At 42.3% G+C, this 19,055-nt stretch overlaps 1 pseudogene; it reads left to right on the top strand.

Moving 5' to 3' along the window:
• The window catches only part of LOC149444785 (ubiquitin carboxyl-terminal hydrolase BAP1-like), a 36,648-nt pseudogene extending 18,243 nt beyond the window's left edge, over positions 1–18,405 (top strand).
• Positions 18,406–19,055: the final 650 nt, after the last annotated feature.

The following is a 19,055-nucleotide window of genomic DNA, read 5'->3' as shown; positions in this document are numbered from 1 at the left end:
AACAGGAGCAACAATTCCTCGTTAAAAGAGGTAGACTAGGGCAGCATAGAGGTTTAACGGTTTCAGGAATGTTGGCAAGAGATTGCATAAAATAGGGTGGAAGTAGAGTGCGAAATTCAAACCTGTAGCTTCAAGACACCACATTCCTGATCAATGCATTACATTCTTTTGGACCAGGTGGTAGCTAAGGGAGCAGACATAGCCCCCGTAAGGTTTTGGCATCCAAGAATGCAGGAGTACAGAGTCCTGGTCTTGGACCCAGAGGCCTGGGGAAAAAATGAGAGGAACTACTTTTAGTGCCAGGAGGAAAGTGTGCCAGCTTAAGTTTTAGAATTCTTTTGCTTGGCATGAAAGGGTACACGTGCCTCCAGTGATATCTTTCAATATGTCTAAGGAAGAACCAAAAGGGTCTCTCCAAAGGAATATGCAACAAGCAATTTCTTAATCGCTATTTAGTAACCAAAAGTTTTACCAAACAGTCCTCCTATGTACAGAGGAGGTTTTACTCAGGATGCGACATACCATATCCACAAGTTCATCAACGCATAATTTTTTTCCGGGTCTAAAAGGTTTTTTTCACTGTAAAAAATGTAAAGCATGTAAAACAGTGAATAAGGCTTTGAGCAAAAGTAAGAAAAAGTTCTGCTCAAGTACAACTAATAAAGAATATAATATCGACTCGTTTATCTCATGTAATTCAACACATGTGATCTATGTTTTGGAGTGCCTGTGTCGCCTCCAATACGTAGGAAGAACAGGGAGACATTTGAAGACGAGGATTGCAGAACATTTAAATAATATAAAAAAAGGTTTTGAAAAACATAGTGTGTCGAAGCATTTTAAATTAAAACATAATAGTGACCCAAGTTTAGCAACTTTTTATGGCATTGAGAAAATTAATGAGCATTGGAAGGGGTCTGATATGATTAAAGAAATATCAAAGAAGGAAACATATTGGATATATGAATTGGACTGTTTAAAACCAAAAGGTATGAATATAGATATTGATCTTAACTGTTTTTTGACAAACTTTTGAAAGAATACTTCTTGGATCAAAGAAATGTAAGTGTAAGGCGAGGTTGGAAGCTTGTTTGGAGATTGTGCTGCTTCGCCATAACATTCTGTAATTGGAGATGCATATTCATGGAGTTGTTAATGTGATTGGTTAAGCTGCTCAGCAATGCAGAGTGCAGGTGGTATATTAGAGAGGAGCCGACGTCTGCATCCAGACCGCCCCTTGAAGACGTCATTCATGACGAAACTAGTAGGGCTTGCTGGATGCTGACGTTTGTGGAGAAAATTGAGTCACGAGCACTGTAGTGAGTGTGCTGGGAACAGGAGACTGTTATACCATTTGCTGTTTTATGCTGTTATACTGGTGTCGGTGAAGACACCCTTTTTGTGAGTGTAAATCTTTATTAAATTGTTGGATACTTTTATAAAAAAACTGGCTGCACCATTATTTTCTCTTTCATTCCCAAACATGACCTCGGTGGAGAGATATAAAAAGAGAGAGTGATATAATGCTCCTGGAACCATTATATTGAGTGGTGGATACCTACCTTATGGATGATTGTGTAGCTATTGATCATCACACCTGAGAAGTTGATTCATTGCATCTGCTCCCAGAGCAAAAAGCATTTTTGCTGATCTAGAGATTGATCAGCATGGAGCTCTGGTGAGTTACCCAACTTTACTTTTGGTGGTGGATTTTGGCACAATTTCTTTGAGAGCACCTGAATTTGAAAAGGATTTGTTTGGACATTTGAAGAAATTCAGAATTGGACATTTTTTTTTTATATTCACAAATTTAATTTAAATTACTTATGCACTAAAAAATAGTTTTGCACATAATTTTGATATTTTTTTTATATTAATTGAGAATAGATATATATATCTTTTGCACTAATGTTTCTACACTAAATTAGGAATAGTTTGTGGTTTTAGCGCATTCCTTTATTTAAGTTACAGACATTATATTGGGCATCTTCTCCTGAAGAAATGGTCACAAAATGAGCCGAGCCAAAGGATGTAACTATTAATATGTTTTGTCAAATACTTGGAAAAATTTAATTTCTACATGTATTATGTGAAGATCGTATAGACTGTATACATATATATGGTTGTGTTTACAAATCAGCTTGCCCTTTTAGACATTGCTTTATCTTTGTAAAACAGTTTTTCATATAATGTGCAATAAATTTTTTTCAGTAAATGTTGTACCTCATTTAAAGTCAAAATATGTTCTTGTTCTTTGTCTGTGTGGAAGGATGCATGACATTAGGCACCAGCTCACAAATTGTATTGTTTATATGTCAGCAGACTGAGCCATCCTAATACACCATTCAAAAGCGATAACAGGATTTTTTTCTGTTACTTACCATAAAAACCCTTTCTCTGGAGTTCATTGACGGACACATTCCACTCTCGACCATAGGGTTATATTACCTCCTACAGAAGTAGGACACAAGGCAGAAAAAGAAACATGGCTCCGCCTATGGGCAGTCCTGGCTGATATAAACCTCCTCTCTGAATAGGCAATCCAGTTAGTAACCAGCAGTGTCAGCAAAGAAAAAAAATCCATAGAGAGGTGGGTGCTGTGTCAGTCAAGTTCATTAACTGACACAGCGTCTTCCATTCTCGACCATAGGGACATCCCCAAGCAGTGCCAAACAGTGATGGATGGGAAAATCCAAGGACAAAACCATGCCAGCAGAAGCTAAAAAGGAACATGGAAGCCCAATCAGAAAACAACCCCCCAAAGAGGGAACAGACACCACAAAACAGCTGCCTGAAATACTTTGTGGGCTTGTAAAATTTTGTAAAGGTGTGCACAGACGACCAGGTAGCATCCTTGCAGATTTGAGACACAGATGTCTGATGATGGAAGGCACAAGTGGCACTAAGTGACTGGGTAGAGTGCGCAAGTACGGGAAAGGGAGGAAACTGATCCTTAATGGCCTAAGCTTGAACAGCCGTCTGCCGAATCCATCTAGAAACTAACAGAAGATGCTGCCACACCTTTCCTTAACCCATCCATGATCACAAAAAGGGAATCCGACCTCCGAAGAGACTCTGAAACAGACAAATACAATCAAATTGCCCAAACCACATCAAGGCGTGCAGAGCGAACTCCTTAAGATGCAACGGGCAAGGACATAAGGACGGTAGGACAATGTCCTCATTTAAATGCAAGTCATAGACCACTTTTGGGATAACTGAAGGGCACGGACGGAGAACCACCTTATCTTTGTGCACCAAAGGAGACCTACAAGATGAGGCCGCCAACTTAGATACTCTGTAGGTGGAAGAGATTGTCCCAGAAGATGACCACTGTCCAATGCAAGGGAAGAAACTATTTCCCCTCCCGAAGGACAGGAGATTGAAGCCACCAAAGCAGCGACATCCTGGTCTTTTGACTCAGACAAACCTGGGTGTCCAAGGAGTCGGGGGACTAGTCCCACTTGGACAGAATTTCCCTCTGAAGTGTCCTTGTATGGGACTGAGTGTATAGAACCGCCTCAAAGGCAGAGACCATCAGTCCCAGGACTTGCATGCAACAGAGAAGGGAGGGCCACCTGCAGGACAGCAACAATTGAACTGCCGATTGAAGCTTCTGCAGTGTTTTCAAGCCAGAGCCAGACCCAGAAACTCCAGCTTCCTGGTTGGGGTCAGAGTGGATTTCTGGATGTTAAGGATTCACCGGAACTCTTGCAAGGTGCTGATCATGATCACCACGTCATCCCTCAAGGCCGAGTGAGACTCCATCCTCAGAAGGTGGCCATCCAGATAATCATGGCAATCCCCCATTGTCTGAGCAAGCCCAGGACTGGAGCCAGCACCTTGGTGAAAACCTGAGAAGCAGAGATGTCAGGGTCCTGTCCAAGGCAAGAGTTCCGGAAGATCTGGCATTTCTGCCAATACTCTACATGGCCGCAGAAGTACACATCAGCCTCAGTCTGGTGCCAGACAGCCTTAATATAAGGAGGCTCATTACTTCCTCTATATATGGATGTCTTTTCTCCTCTGAGAAAAGCAACAGTCATCTTATTTTATCAAGATACTGTCCCTTCAGTCCAGCTTCTTTGTTCATTGCAGAACCAAGAGAGCTTCCTTTGCTGTTTTTCAAGGCAGGCTGCTCCTTGGTGTATCCAGACCCGGCCATGGGCAAGATGCATGATTGGCCTGTAATGTGACCTTGAGCATTGGGCTCTGCTAGTGATGCTCTCAAGGCACTTTGTTAACCAAAGATCCCTTTGCACATCTAGGGCTGTGATTCACTTGCCAGAGTAAGCCTGTCCCTGAAGACTACTTTGGAGTATTCCTACCAAAAGACTGGACTGTGAATGGTTCACACAGTTCGGCACTGGTCCTTTCTGGTACTTGCTGCTTTGACTGTAGCCACTGAATGCTCTGCAGACCACTGCTGCATTAGCCTTAAGGGTTAACTGATGCTGTAACCATGCTCCGACACTGAAGCATACATTGTTTGGTGCCTGGGAGTGTGTTCTGGCGGGGGAGGTGAGCACTTCCCCTGACACAACACAATAGCTTAGCAGAGGAGATCACCGCATGAACATCACTTAGTATGGCATCCTCAGTTATTTTTTTGTTCAGCCCCCGCTGGTTTGAACGAAAAAAAAAAACCCATGTGTACCCAGCATTAGTCTCTGGAGGTTCCCCTGTTGGGATAAAGCTTGGAGTTTAGTGATGCAACATAATATGCGCCTGTGTCCATGATGCGTTGGTCAGTGTGCTTGCAGAGCCTTAACCAATTCCAGCCAGTTTCACATTTATGCCTGTGTAAAACTCTGCTAGGATTTTCTAGAGACACATGCTCACCAGACAGAGGAGGAAACAGACAAGGTTCCAATCAGAAAAGCTTTATGGAAACAGAGAAGGCCAAATAGTTCCATCGAACTTACGAATCAAGTCACTGTAGAGTAATCATAATCGATACAATCTACCGAATTTAACAAATTAATCTAACAACATAAGCTAACGAATCTAATGAATCTATCGAGATAAGCTATCGAATCAACCCAATGTAATATGAATTAAACCATTGTAATATGAAAGAAATAAGCCATTGTAAGCAGTGTTATATGAAGAAGATTGAAGTTATTAAAGAAGTTAACTAAAGTATTCGGTGTGCTCTTTAAACCTACTGCATCCATAGAGCGGCATTGGAGGAATTACAGAGTAAAGTCAGTCTAATCAAACAAAAACAGCAATTGCATAATTTTTCTAATGCCACAGCGCACTAGGCACCAAACGGTGCTGCGCCTGCCACAGTGGAACTATTACCCTCAGAGGTCAAGCAATAGCACTCCTCAACTTGCACAGTAAAGAGTACACTAGAGTAACACAGCGCCAGCATATACCGCCACGCGGAGACACCTCAGCGGAACAGTACAGGCCATAGCACGTGCGCATTAGTCAGACTGCAGACGACTCTTAAAGTGGCATAACGGCAAAGGCAAGACAGTCAGAGAAAGAGTGCCAAACCTCCTGCACCCCTAGAGAGAGAAAGAGATGCATGGGGGGAGGGCCAGAGTCCAGAGCTAGAGTGCCCGCACCGCTATCCATCAAGAGACCACGTGTTGCATTCAGAGAGTTCACGCAGAGCATCGCAAGTCACCGCAGAGCATCGCAAAGTCACCGCAGAGCATCGCAAAGTCACCGCAGAGCATCGCAAAGTCACCGCAGAGCATCGCAAAGTCACCGCTTCAAGAAAAGTCTCCTTTAAGACTGACATTTGTTTCTGCAACCTTCAGATCACGGTATCCTGCTTTCCAATTAAGGTCAGAGCTTTCCTTTATTACTCACTTATGCACATAGGTTTCTGCAAGAGACATTTTTGTGCTCAAGAGAATACAGACTTTTAATAAAAGAGAGACATTTATAGTATATGACTCTGAAGTATTTAAAGTGAAAGTAATTTATTGCCTGTGTTTTGGTGCTATTACATGTAAAGTGAAAGTCATTTATTCTTGCATTTGTTAGTATTGCATTTAAAGTGACAGGTCCTTATTATTCATATTAATTGTAATAGCATTCTGAAATGGCTGAGCCTAGCATTGCCACCCCACTGTTAGCGGATGCAATGATAGATATGGTAGAAGGTGAAGAGCAAGAGAACCTGTCTGAATCTGAAAGGTGCAATGAAACGGTAGTCTCTCCCCAAACAAATATAGCTGAAACAGGTGAACTAAGACGTTCATCACGGAACAGAAAACCGACCCAAAAGGTGCTAGAAAATTTGGAGCAAGAGACAGCACTGAAAGGAAAAAAGTTCATCCGAATATATGAGAGGTGGAAAGCATACATCAAAGACATTCGCAGAAAGCTAAAACAAGAAAGCATAAAGGAGAATTTGAGTGAAATAATAGAGACGGTAGAAGATTCTGAGTCAGAGCTTATGACAGCATATGTCAACTTGCGGTCGTCCTTGACACCCTCCCAGGATATTGTAAGGAACATGGATACATGTACTGCAGTCACTAGGGATTTAGTGACGCTTTAGAAAGAACTATCATCTGCAGCAAATTATGATGAAGTCAAGGCCCGAAAGGGAATGAATGAGCTCTTCATGAAAGACTATGCTAGGTCCTTAGGAGGAACCACAATCTCAAGTGTGACTTCCATCACTAGCAGAAGCGCCAGCCACATAACAGAGTTCTCAAGTACGTCAGCCAAAAGAAAGGAATTAGCTGAACAACTCGCTGCCAAACGAGCAGAAGTAGAGATGGAATCTGCCATTGAGGCTCAGCGCCAGAAAATGGAGGCTCAGCGCCATAAAATGGATACTCAGCGCCATGAAATGGAAGCCGAAATGGAGGCTCAGCGCCATAAAATGGAAGCTGAAATGAAAAGTCTGGAAAGGCAGAAGGAAATTAAGATTATAGAAGCCAGACTCAGAGTGCACGAAGAGGATACGAATCAGGGTAGTCATTATTATTATTATACAGTATTTATAAAGCGCCAATAGTTCGCTCAGCGCTGTACATTACAAAGGGAGACAGAACATGTGACAGAACAATACCAATACAATGCGATACATGAGGGGATCGAGGGCCCTGCTCTTTCGAGCTTACAATCTAGGAGGGAGGGGATGGTGGCACAGGAGGAGATAGCTGTGGGGGATGGAGTGGTAGGAAGAGTGGAGGAGGTCGGCAAGTTAGCAGGGGGTGGGGTAGGCTTCCCTGAAGAGATGGGTTTTCAGGGTGCGCCTAAAGGAGAGGAGAGTAGGTGATAATCTGATGGGTTGGGGCAGGGAGTTCCAGAGGATGGGTGACACCCTGGAGAAGTCCTGGAGGCGGGCATGGGAGGAGGAGACCAGGGAACTAGAGAGAAGGAGGTCTTGTGAGGAGCGGAGTGTGCGTGCTGGGCGCTACTTGGATATTAGGTCAGAGATGTAGTACGGGGCAGTATGGTGGACAGTCATAGATCCAAATCAGTACTAAGTGGAGAAGCTGACTCCTACGTTCTTTCATACGCTCAGGAAAATAGAAGGAAATCTCCAGCATCTAGTGAAGAAATAAGTCATAGTCCTTCCATCCCTGCACAGAGAGAAAAGAAGAGAGACTCACCTGATTCAGGACAAAGTGGAAAAAGAGAACCAGATAATTCAACTCCCATATGTCATGGCAGTGGTCACGAGGATGTTACAACTGTTGACCCGACAAAACCTCAGAGAATATTTCTCACTAGACTTCCTGTTCCGGAACCTACTATATTCTCCGGAGACATACTGAAGTTTATAGAATGGAAGGCAAGTTTTGAAATGATCATTGAACATAATTGCTCCCGTCCAGTGGACAAGTTATTCTACCTCCAGCGGTATACTGGCGGAGAAGCAAAAAAGGTTCTTGAAGGTAACTTCTATAGGAAAGATGAAGAAGCCTACAAGCAAGCTTGGGAAAAATTAAATGCAAGATATGGTCATCCCTTCTTAGTGCAAAGAGCTTTCAGAGAGAAGTTGATAAACTGGCCCAAAATAGGTCCTAAAGAACACTTCAAGCTCCAAGAGTATGGTGACTTCCTGCAAGCATGCAGCAATGCTATCCCACATGTTCAAGGACTAGAAGTATTGAATGACTATCTAGAAAACCACAGGATGCTAGCCAAGCTACCAGAACAAGTGGCTTCTGGATGGAATCACTAGGTGACTGAACAGTTAGATAACGGCAAAAACTTCCCAAGTTTCAAAGAGTTCTCTGAATTTGTCAATAAGGAAGCACAAATAGCGTGTAATCCAGTAACAACATCTTATGTCTTAAAACCCTTAGAAGAAAGGCCTACAAGAGAGAAGACGCTCAAGAGCAACTAGCTTTGCAACCAATACAGCTACTAAAGGTCCAGATGCCCATGAGAGCAGGTTCAACATCACTACTGGGATCAGTAAAGAGTTTGAACCGACAAGTCTTCAGACTACCTTCAAGTGTATGTTCTGTGAAGAGAATCACTCCATACATAAGTGCTAACGATTGAAGGAAAGGTCTCCAGACGAAAAGAAGAAGTTTGTGTTTGATAATCAGCTGTGTTTTGGATGTTTAAGAAAAGACCATATTACTAAAGAACGCAAGAAAAAGGCCACTTGCAGCGTTTGTAAAGGACGTCATCCTACACCACTACATGAAGAACGTCCAAAGAAAAAGAAATCCTTAATGCCCAAGGACACTGAGGAAGAAAATAAAGCAACAGTATCCTCTTGCAGAGTGAGAGAAAGAGAAATCAATGGCACGTCAATGGTTGTACCAGTGTGTATTTCAAATCCTAAAAGAAAGAACAAGAAGGTATACGCCTATGCGCTACTGGATGCCCAGAGTGACGTCACCTTCATTGATCAAGAAATCTGCAAGAAATTACAAGTCGCCACAGAACCAGTGAAACTCAAACTCACCACAATGACAGGAAGAGACACATTGGTGAACAGTCAAAGAGTCAAAGGACTGAGAGTTGGAGGACTCTACTCAAACTGCATATTAGATTTATCTCCAGCTTATACAAAAGACGACATACCTCTGGATCGAGATCGCATACCTACCTGTGAAACAGCCAACAAATGGGAACACCTATCTGTCATATCTCATGAAATGTCCCCGCTGAAGGAATTTGGTGTTGGACTGTTGATAGGCTATGACTGTCCCGAGGCGTTGGTGCCACGAAAGATAATCACAGGAGGAAAGGGTGAACCCTATGCAGTCCAAACTGATCTAGGATGGGGTGTTGTTGGAGGAAAACGACAGATTGCAGATTCAGGACAGGTGACAGGATTGTGTCATAGAATATCTGTCCAAGAGTTACCAACTGTAAGTCCAGCGAAAGTACTCAAAATCCTAGAATCCGACTTTGCAGACGTAAGTTCTAATGAAAAGAGTGTATCCCAAGAGGACATAAAGTTTGCACAAGTTCTAGAAGATAATATTCAGCAAAATCAACATGGTTATCTTGAAATGCCCCTACCTTTTAGAGAACGACCTCATCTGCCAAATAACAGAGATCTTGCCCTGGCAAGATTGAAAAGCTTAAAGAAAAGGATGGGAAGAGATCCCAAACTCAAAGACGATTATTTGAAATTCATGAAAGAAATCCTCAAAGAAGGGCACGCAGAGAAAGTTGATGGTCAGCCTAAAAATGGTACATCCCACATCAAGGTGTCTATCACCCAAAGAAACCAGATAAGATTAGAGTAGTTTTTGATTGCTCAGCAAGGTACAATGATGTTGCATTGAACGATCATCTACTTAAGGGACCAGATCTTACAAACACTGTACCTGGAGTACTCTGTAGATTCAGAAAGTATCCCATAGCAGTCATGTGCGACATTGAAAAGATGTTCCACCAATTTCATGTGAAGGAAGAAGATAGAGACTTCCTGAGGTTCCTATGGTGGGAAGACAGAGATACAGATACAGAGCCAGCGGAATACAGGATGAAGGTACACTTGTTTGGAGCAGCATCATCCCCAGGTTGTGCCAATTATGGTATGAAGTATCTGGCCAATCAGAATGAAAAGGATTGTCCATCAGCAGCAAATTTTTTGAAGAAAAACTTTTATGTAGATGATGGTCTTATAAGCCTAGAATCCTCAGAATCGGCAATTCAGTTGGTGAGAGAGAGCCAAGAGTTATGCGCAAAGGCAAACCTGCGTCTTCACAAATTCATCTCAAATGACAGAGAGGTACTAGAATCCATCAGTGACTCCGAATGTGCATAAACAATAAAGAATGTGAATCTTAACTATGATCCTCTTCCAGTTCAGAATGTACACGGATTGGGATGGAATGTAGAAAACGACAATTTTTTCTTTGAAATATCCATGGAAGAGAGAGTTCCAACTAGACGTACCATTCTTTCCACAGTAGCCTCAATATATGATCCGTTGGGATTCCTATCACCAGTAATCCTCAGAGCAAAAGAAATACTGCAAGAATTATGCAGACAGAAGTTGGGATGGGACGAACCCATACCTGCAGGCTTGAGGCCAAGGTGGGAGAGTTGGATAAGAGACTTGCAAAATTTGAAAGAAATTCGGATACCCAGATGTTTTGTACCTCCTGATTTCGGAAAGTACAAGAAAATAGAACTTTATCACTTTTCAGATGCCAGTAGTCATGGTTATGGTCAGTGCTCCTACATCAGAGTAATAGGAGAAGAAAAGATACACTGTGCCCTAGTTATGGGAAAGGCCAGAGTAGCACCCAACAATATTCAGACAATACCAAGACTCGAACTAACGGCAGCAGTCGTTTCAGCATCAGTAAGTCAGTTTCTGAAAGAAGAATTGGAATTGAAAATAGATGAAGAGCATTTTTGGACAGACTCACAAGTTGTCCTAGGTTACATAAACAATGAAGCTCAAAGATTCCACACTTTTGTCGCTAACAGAGTTCAAAAAATTTGAAAAGCAACAAATCCAGAACATTGGCACTATGTTGACACAAAGCAAAACCCGGCAGATCATGCTTCAAGAGGCCTAAATGTAACAGAATTGAAGAATTCAAACTGGTTCACCGGTCCAGAGTTCCTTTGGGAAAGGGAAATCATACCCAGTGAAGGTTATACAGAACTGTCTATGGGTGATCCAGAAGTAAAGGTAGTTCAAACATTGAGCACTGCTGCCAAGTGTCAAGATGACATACTTGAACGACTAGCCAGATGTTCAAAGTGGAATACAGTCATAAACATTGTAGCTCAAATTCAACGCTTAGCAAAAGGAATCAGAAAGAAAGAATCGTTGAATGTAGAGGAAAGAGTGAAAGCTGAAGAAACGGTTATAAGACTCATTCATCAAAGATTCTACAGTGAAGAATTGAAGAGACTTAGTCAAGAACCTAAGAGACTTCCAAACAACCACCCATTGTACAAGCTTAATCTTATTCTGCAGGATGGTATACTGGAAGGTGGGAGGGAGGCTGGAAAATGCGTTGCTACCTAACAGAGTTAAGCATCCAGCAATTCTACCCAAAAATTCTACCTTCACAAGATTGATTATCAATCACTACCACAACAAATCCTTGCATCAAGGAAGAAGCTTTACTCAAAGCTGTTTGAGAGAAGGTGGTTATTGGATAGTGAAAGGAAGCAAAGTTATAGCGAAGTACATAAGTAAATGTGTAATCTGTAGAAAGGCACGTAGACCTACAGAAGAACAAAGAATGGCTGATCTACCAGCTGATCGTGTAAACCCATCACCACCATTTCTTTATAGCGGAATGGATTGCTTCGGCCCATTTATCACCAAACAAAACCGCAAGGAGTACAAGAGATATGGACTGATATTTACATGTCTAAGCTCCACAGCAATTCACCTGGAAATGTTGGAAGATATGTCAACCGACGCCTTTATCAACGCCTTAAGATGTTTCATAGCCATTAGAGGTACTGTCAGAGAACTTAGATCTGACCAAGGATCTAATTTTGTTGGAGCAAAGAACGAATTGAACAAGGCTCTAAAAGAGATTGATAAAGAAAAAGTAACTGAGTACTTGTTAGAGAAACAGTGTGATTTTCACATGAATGCTCCACATGCAAGCCATACAGGTGGAGTCTGGGAGAGGCAAATCAGAACTATAAGAAACGTACTAAGTTCAGTTTTGAAAAAGAACGCCGGAAGATTAGATGATGCTTCACTTAGGACACTATTCTATGAAGTAATGTCTATTCTATTCTAGTAATGTCACTATTCTATGAAGTAATGTCTAACAGTCGTCCACTTACAGTCAACAACATCAACGACCCAACAAGCTTAGAACCTCTAACGCCCAACCATCTACGTCACCTTAAGGCTGATTACATACAGCCACCGCCTGGCAACTTCACCAAAGAGGATTTATACGCCAGGAAAAGATGGCAAAGAGTTCAATATCTATCAGAGCAGTTTTGGAATATATGGAGCAAGGAGTATTTAGCTCATCTCATACTAAGAAGTAAATGGCAAACGCCTAGAAGAAATGTTCATGTTGATGACATAGTGTTAGTAAAGGAAGACGACTTACCTAGAAGTCAGTGGAAATTGGCCAAAGTCCTAGAAGCTCGAAAGGATGAAGAAGGACTAGTAAGAAGAGTTTTGTTACAAATGGGAGACTCAAAACTGGACAAAAAGGGGAAACATCTCACAACTCCACTCAAGTTGGAACGTCCAATACAAAAGTTAGTTGTTCTGCTTGAGAGTAACAAAGACACTTGAGAGTTGAGAAACTGATGGAAAATTCCTCAAATTCATGTTCGAATCCTATTACTGAGAACATAGAATTATACGTAATTTTGGTGGGAGTGTAGCTGGCCAGCTAAGACCAGTCCTAGGTTGCTAATATGGTTCACATATATGTGTATACCAAACCTGCCAATAACCTCAGTACAGTGTATATGTGCACATGTTAAAGCCAAAAGCAGAATCATTGCTGTGATTTATGTCTTTGATTGTTATATGACATTTCTATATTCATTGTGTTAGCAGAAGCAGAAAAGGAAAATATGCCTTTAAGATTTAGTTAAAGGTGAGCCAATCACAGACAGCCTCACACTGTACAGAGCCTTAACCAATCCCAGCCAGTTTCACATTTATGCCTGTGTAAAACTCCCTGCTAGGATTTTCTAGAGACACATGCTCACCAGACAGAGGAGGAAACAGACAAAGTTCCAATCAGAAAAGCTTTATGGCAACAGAGAAGGCCAAATAGTTCCATCGAACTTACGAATCAAGTCACTGTAGAGTAATCATAATCTATACAATCTACCGAATTTAACAAATTAATCTAACAACATAAGCTAACGAATCTAATGAATCTATCGAGATAAGCTATCGAATCAACCCAATGTATTACGAATTAAACCATTGTAATATGAAAGAAATAAGCCATTGTAAGCAGTGTTATATGAAGAAGATTGAAGTTATTAAAGAAGTTAACTAAAGTATTCGGTGTGCTCTTTAAACCTACTGCATCCATAGAGCGGCATTGGAGGAATTACAGAGTAAAGTCAGTCTAATCAAACAAAGAAACAGCAATTGCATAATTTTTCTAATGCCACAGCGCACTAGGCACCAAAGGGTGCTGCGCCTGCCACAGTCCACAAGCAATCAAGATTGTCACCTTGCTGAGGAGGAACACTGGTGAAATCTTTAAAAGTTTACACTTACCACTTAATTGTCAAGTCACTTGGGAGGGGTAAGATGTGTTAAAGTGGCTGTCAGGCCCCTTACACAGTATGTTCAAAATGATTATACATCTTAGCTTAGATTTAGTGCTCCCAAGAACTAACTTTAGCAGGCTTTCCTACAGTCAGCTACAGCAGACTCTTCAAATCTGAGTGTCTCAAGTCCCGCTTAAACACTCCATAATGCACGATATGAATCTCCTGCAAAAGATTTATGCACATCAGACAAGTTTAGGGGCTTCAGAGAGGGTTTCTTCTCTAAATCTGAAGAGTACTGAGGAAGGAGGGTTCCACTCAATATAGCCCCCGAAAGCCTGAAGTATATCTGAGAACTTGTCTAGTACTATAGACCCTTCAACATCGGAGCAAGGTAAATGCTTGGATCCAAATACATTTACCACTGTCAGTGGTCTGAGTTTTGAGGTGAGCATCGTCACTGCCTTCAGAAGGTATTTTGTAAGTGTTACACAGTGGGTCAGTCAGACTGATTCTAATGCTGGGTGTTGCATCACGTTCAGACAAAATAATTAGTGGGCAAGGGGGCTTCAGATGGGACCTAGGTGTCAGGAATCCGCAGCAAGGATGGCCAGATCTACATGACCAAACCATACATATATATTAAAAGTGAATTTATTAACAAGAGACATCCAAATACCAAACAGCTAACAAACATAAGTGAACGAAAAGGCCTGGTTCACACCTATGCATTTTTTGGTGAGTTTTGTAGAAATGCACTAGAGTCCATTTATCATTGTTTCCTATGAGACATGTTCACATCTATGCTCATTACAGCTGCTGTGTTTTTGGAAAGGTTCAGGGACTTTTTAAATGCAAACCTGCATTTTTTGGTTAAATAGACGTTGCTGGAGATACTGCAGAAATGCATGTACAGCGTTCAGCATTTTAATCTAGCCAACACATTGGGCAAAAAAAGCATAAAAACAAAATGCATCAAATAACACGTGCAAAGTGCATCAAAAACAAGTTTGCCAAAACGCACAGCAAAAAGCACTGCAGAAACGGATCAAAAGCACACTGCATAGGTGTGAACCAAGCCTCAACAGGATCCAGGTCTTGACATGGTGTGTACTGAAAGATTTTCAAAGTTTCATAACAAAGAAAAACTTAAAATGTTCTGGTTTTTCTCCTTTATATAATAAAAAGTAAAAACCCACCTGGTGACTAAATAGCACCAAAAGAAAGCTCTATTTGTCAAAAAAAAAAAAAAAAAAAAAAAAAGGATATAAAATTCATTTGGAGTACAGTGTTACATGACTGAGTAAAAGTCAAAATGCTACAGTTCAGAAAACTGAAAAAAAAAATGGCCTGGACTGGAAGGGGGTGTAACAGTCCGGTCTTTAAGTGTTTAAAAGAGAAGCTTAGGGTTTATAAAAACAAACATATATACTCAACTCTATGCTGTAGCATAGGTGATGCTGCAGCTGTCCCATGTCAGCTCTAAGACTGAGAACTGAGCAATCACATCATCACTGATTCTTGGTCTGCTTGGAATAGAGAGCAGTGACCATCTCTGCTCCTCTAGCACTGACTGGAGCGCTTTGGCTGTTGAGAGGGCGGGTACAGCTGGCTCCATTGTCAGCAGCCTGGAGAGCTGCAACCAGATGTCAATCAAGCAGCGGGGTTGATCCTGACAATATTGTTGGGGTCCTTCCAGAGCCTTTTGCAGCTCTGCCATGTTAGCTGACAACAGGCTGCTCTAAGCCAACTCCGGCTCACAAGAGAGCAAATTTAAATGCCCTGCTGTGACCCAAAAGTAGTATGGCCAAAAAAGCTCAATTGTTGAATGCCAGAAAATTCCCCACTAAATAAATACTATTTTTTTTAAGTTTTCTTATTTTGGTTATCAATGGGCCATCTGTTGTCAATACTGAAGGCACTTAAGGGCCAGAGGAGTAAGTAGCCAGACTAAATATTTACGGAAGGGGGTTATAAATTAATGAAAAAGATCCTATCTCCTGGAAAAGGTTTAAAGTGCAACACCTTGGTATGCCTTATGGTTGTTTTATCTGCCCCAGACTGCATTACAGTTCTTAAGATAATTTGTAACAGCACACCATACCTCAAGACATGAAAGTGCTGAGAACAATAACACCTGACTTCTATCCATTAACCACAGGATCAAAAGGTCATGCTGTGACCTAATGTCGACCTAGGTCAAAGACTTTGTACACAGTAGGACAAGTGCCATATGCTGGAGAACGGCAGTGAGCTCTGCAGAAACCTATGAAAAATTGAAAAATGCAGATTGAACAAAGGACTCCTAAGGGGATGTGAAAACACTGAGCTAAGGGATGTTGACATGGGTGTTTAGAGTACGAGTGGAGTCTTGCACATCAACAAAGCAGCAGCTCGGCCATCTTTTCTCTAAATCCAGCCAAGATACAGTAACATTCATTGAGACCTATTTATGTAGTTCGTAATGTTTCTTTCTTCGTAACAAGACCTTTGCTGCTTTTAGCACTTATTAGAGATATAAATTAGCTTAAAGCCTTCTCCATATTTTATCCTCCTCCTTTAGAGGCCAAATGCTTTTCAGGGGACTGGATAATAGTGGATGCTCTCCCCTTAGTTTGACCATCTCCTCTCTGCCCCTAGTTTGTTCAGAGATACTGCTGACGTTGTGTCAGCATGCAAGGGAAAAATGTGTGGTACTGTTAGAATTGATTTCGATCTTCCTCCTAGTCTTTCAACATCCCCACCGACACTCTTCACGTCTGCCCCCTTGAGTCATTTAATGCTGTCTATACTGTGCCCCACATTCGAGCAGGAGATAACAAAAGTATTTTCAAGAGCAGCAGATGTGTGATGTTCACAATGTGCTGTATGATTGTTTTAACATGACTGTCAAAAATCCTTGCAGAGACTGTAAATCAACAGATTGTAAAATCCTACAGATAGTAAACCTGGGAGAGGATGGTATTTAATATATTATAGATAAGAAAGGGCTGAGGGCAGCTTTAAAATGGTTTAAAAACCCCTTACAAGCCTCAGGTGATACAGATAAGGTCCAGAGCTATGGATGAGACAACATGAATAAAGGCTGGCTAGAACTGGAGAGTGATCTAGGGCTCTTCACACTGCTGGTGGAGGATTTTGGTGTAAAGGGGGTTCAAGTAGAGGAGATTTATGACCTGCAAAGCAAGTGTCCGGGGGCCGGTCTATGGCTTTATCTTCCTCTTCAAATGGATCGAGGAGAGCCGTTTCCACAGGAAAGTCACAATCCTGCTGGATGACACTTCTGTTATGGAGAAGGATGTCGTCAACATGTTCTTTGCTCACCAGCTGATCCCAAATTCCTGCACCACTCACGCCCTCCTGAGCGTATTACTGAATTGTACCAGTGTCCACATCAAGGCCTTCACCAAAGGCTTCAGCCCAGAGAGTAAAGGTTATGCCATCGGAAATGCACCTGAGCTGGCCAAAGCTCACAACAGTCATATGCAAGGCCAGAGCCATGTCACCTACCTGAGAAGCAGAATGGGATTAGCGCTGAAATATGAGAGTTGGCTAAATGTCCTGAAAATGAACAAGCAGACTGTGCTGAAGGCTTTGCAGCAATTTATCCGGGTTACACAGCCAGAACTGATTCAGCCCCAGAAGCAAACTGAACCAGAAGAAGGACGACACGAAGCCGTCCTCTAACTGGGAGACTTCTCATAATTCTTAGAGTAATGCTTCAGATGTGAGAGGAGACGCAGCAGGATGCACACAAAGAGGACTTGTCCCTAATACCTACAGCAAGCTGAATACTGTTTCTCATAATTGGAGAACAACCACTACCCAACCGCCTCGGCTGCCAGCTTTCTTGAACAACCACAACTATGTCAAGACCACAATGCAGGAAGAAGATTATTTGGCTGCAGGTGTGAGACGACAGAGGACTCCCACCTTCCTCTCCGGACTGCAAGGAAGATGAAGAGGCAGAGACCTCCACAAGATTGACAGCGCTTCCTCGGTTCAAGAGAAGAAGTTCTGAGTCACTACCCCCACCTCCCAGGCCGAAGCTACCGTCAGTGTTCTGATGGAAAAGTTAAAAGAAACTCAGCGTGAATTGTGCTCCCTTCTCCCTATAAAGACAGGAGCCCCCACACAGCACCCCATTCCCAGCCGTCTCCTACCCCCAGCAACGAGAGCACAGAAACTACCTCAACTCCCCGCTGTGGTATCCTCTGAGGTCCACTAACAGCACCAGACCCTCCAGCCCAGTTACATTGCACCTTTCCAAGGTGCTATTCCGGGAAAAGGAGCCTCTCTCGTGATTGGATAGCATAAGGTATACCCGAGCAGTGTGAAAACTCGGGCTCCTGGTGGGCACTGGAATTCTGCACCTCACCCAGGATGGGCAGTTCTACACACTGAGCCGGAATGATTCCAGAAAAGTTTCCCCAAAAATCAAAAACGGAGGATGGCAGCAAAAACTCTGATACCCCGAGGGGAGAGAGGTTCATGCCTAAGGAGCTTTTGGCTTTGTTGATATGCGTAAAAGCTGAAATAGCCACCTCAAAGGCCTCTCTGAGGGAGGAGCTGGAGAAATTAAACAAATTCAACATCAATGATCAGAGAAGGACCCACAACTATGATGAGTTCATCTGCGCCTTCATCTCCATGCTGGCCCAGAAAGTACTTGCTCGTTTAGGTTCAACGACTTGTGCCACAAAGTGGTATTTGCGCATGGCCCAAACCCACTGGCAGATGGAAGTGCACGCCCGAGACACGCAGTGATAGTGGCCAGTTGGAACTCCTCGTTGTCCATGTGGGGTTGGGTGGCTTTGATCACCACATCGAGAATATTGTCCTGATGCAGAGAGATTTGATTCCACTCAATTCCTGTCATATGCTGTACAATTAAGATCACCATATATCTGTTGCGTGTGCTCTGCCCCACCTATATGTATTTCTTCTGTATTGTACTGAACTGTATCAGGTTACTATTGCTTTAATGTATGCTGACATTTAGTGATGGTTTAGGACAGGGCTTAAAATTTCAAGTCCTTAGCCACTAGCAAGCCTTAAGAGTTACTCGCCACCAGTTGCCCCACCCAACCCCTACCCTTCCCTGCCCCTAATTTCGCCACTAAACATGCCCTCATAAATTATCTCATGAAATGACACTGTGAAATGTTTTATGCGGAATAAATATTAACAACATATTTAATAATATTAATAAAGCAATGTAAACACCTCCTCCATCCCATGTCTTTCTCCTTCTCCAATCCCATCTCCCCCATCCCATGTCCTCCTCTACCAGTTCCACTTTACCATCAGAGTCCCCCTGTACCATCAAAGTACACCCTCCATGTATCAGTGATCTATGGTGTGCACCCTCCATGTATCAGTGATCTATGGTGTGCACCCACCATGTATCAGTGATC

Source organism: Staurois parvus, unplaced genomic scaffold (genome assembly GCF_062004578.1).
Source record: "Staurois parvus isolate SC_StPar_1 unplaced genomic scaffold, SC_StPar_1.0 ptg000772l, whole genome shotgun sequence".
Taxonomy (NCBI): Eukaryota; Metazoa; Chordata; class Amphibia; order Anura; family Ranidae; genus Staurois; species Staurois parvus.
Note: the sequence above shows the minus strand (reverse complement) of the source record. Positions and strands in the feature narration are given on the sequence as shown.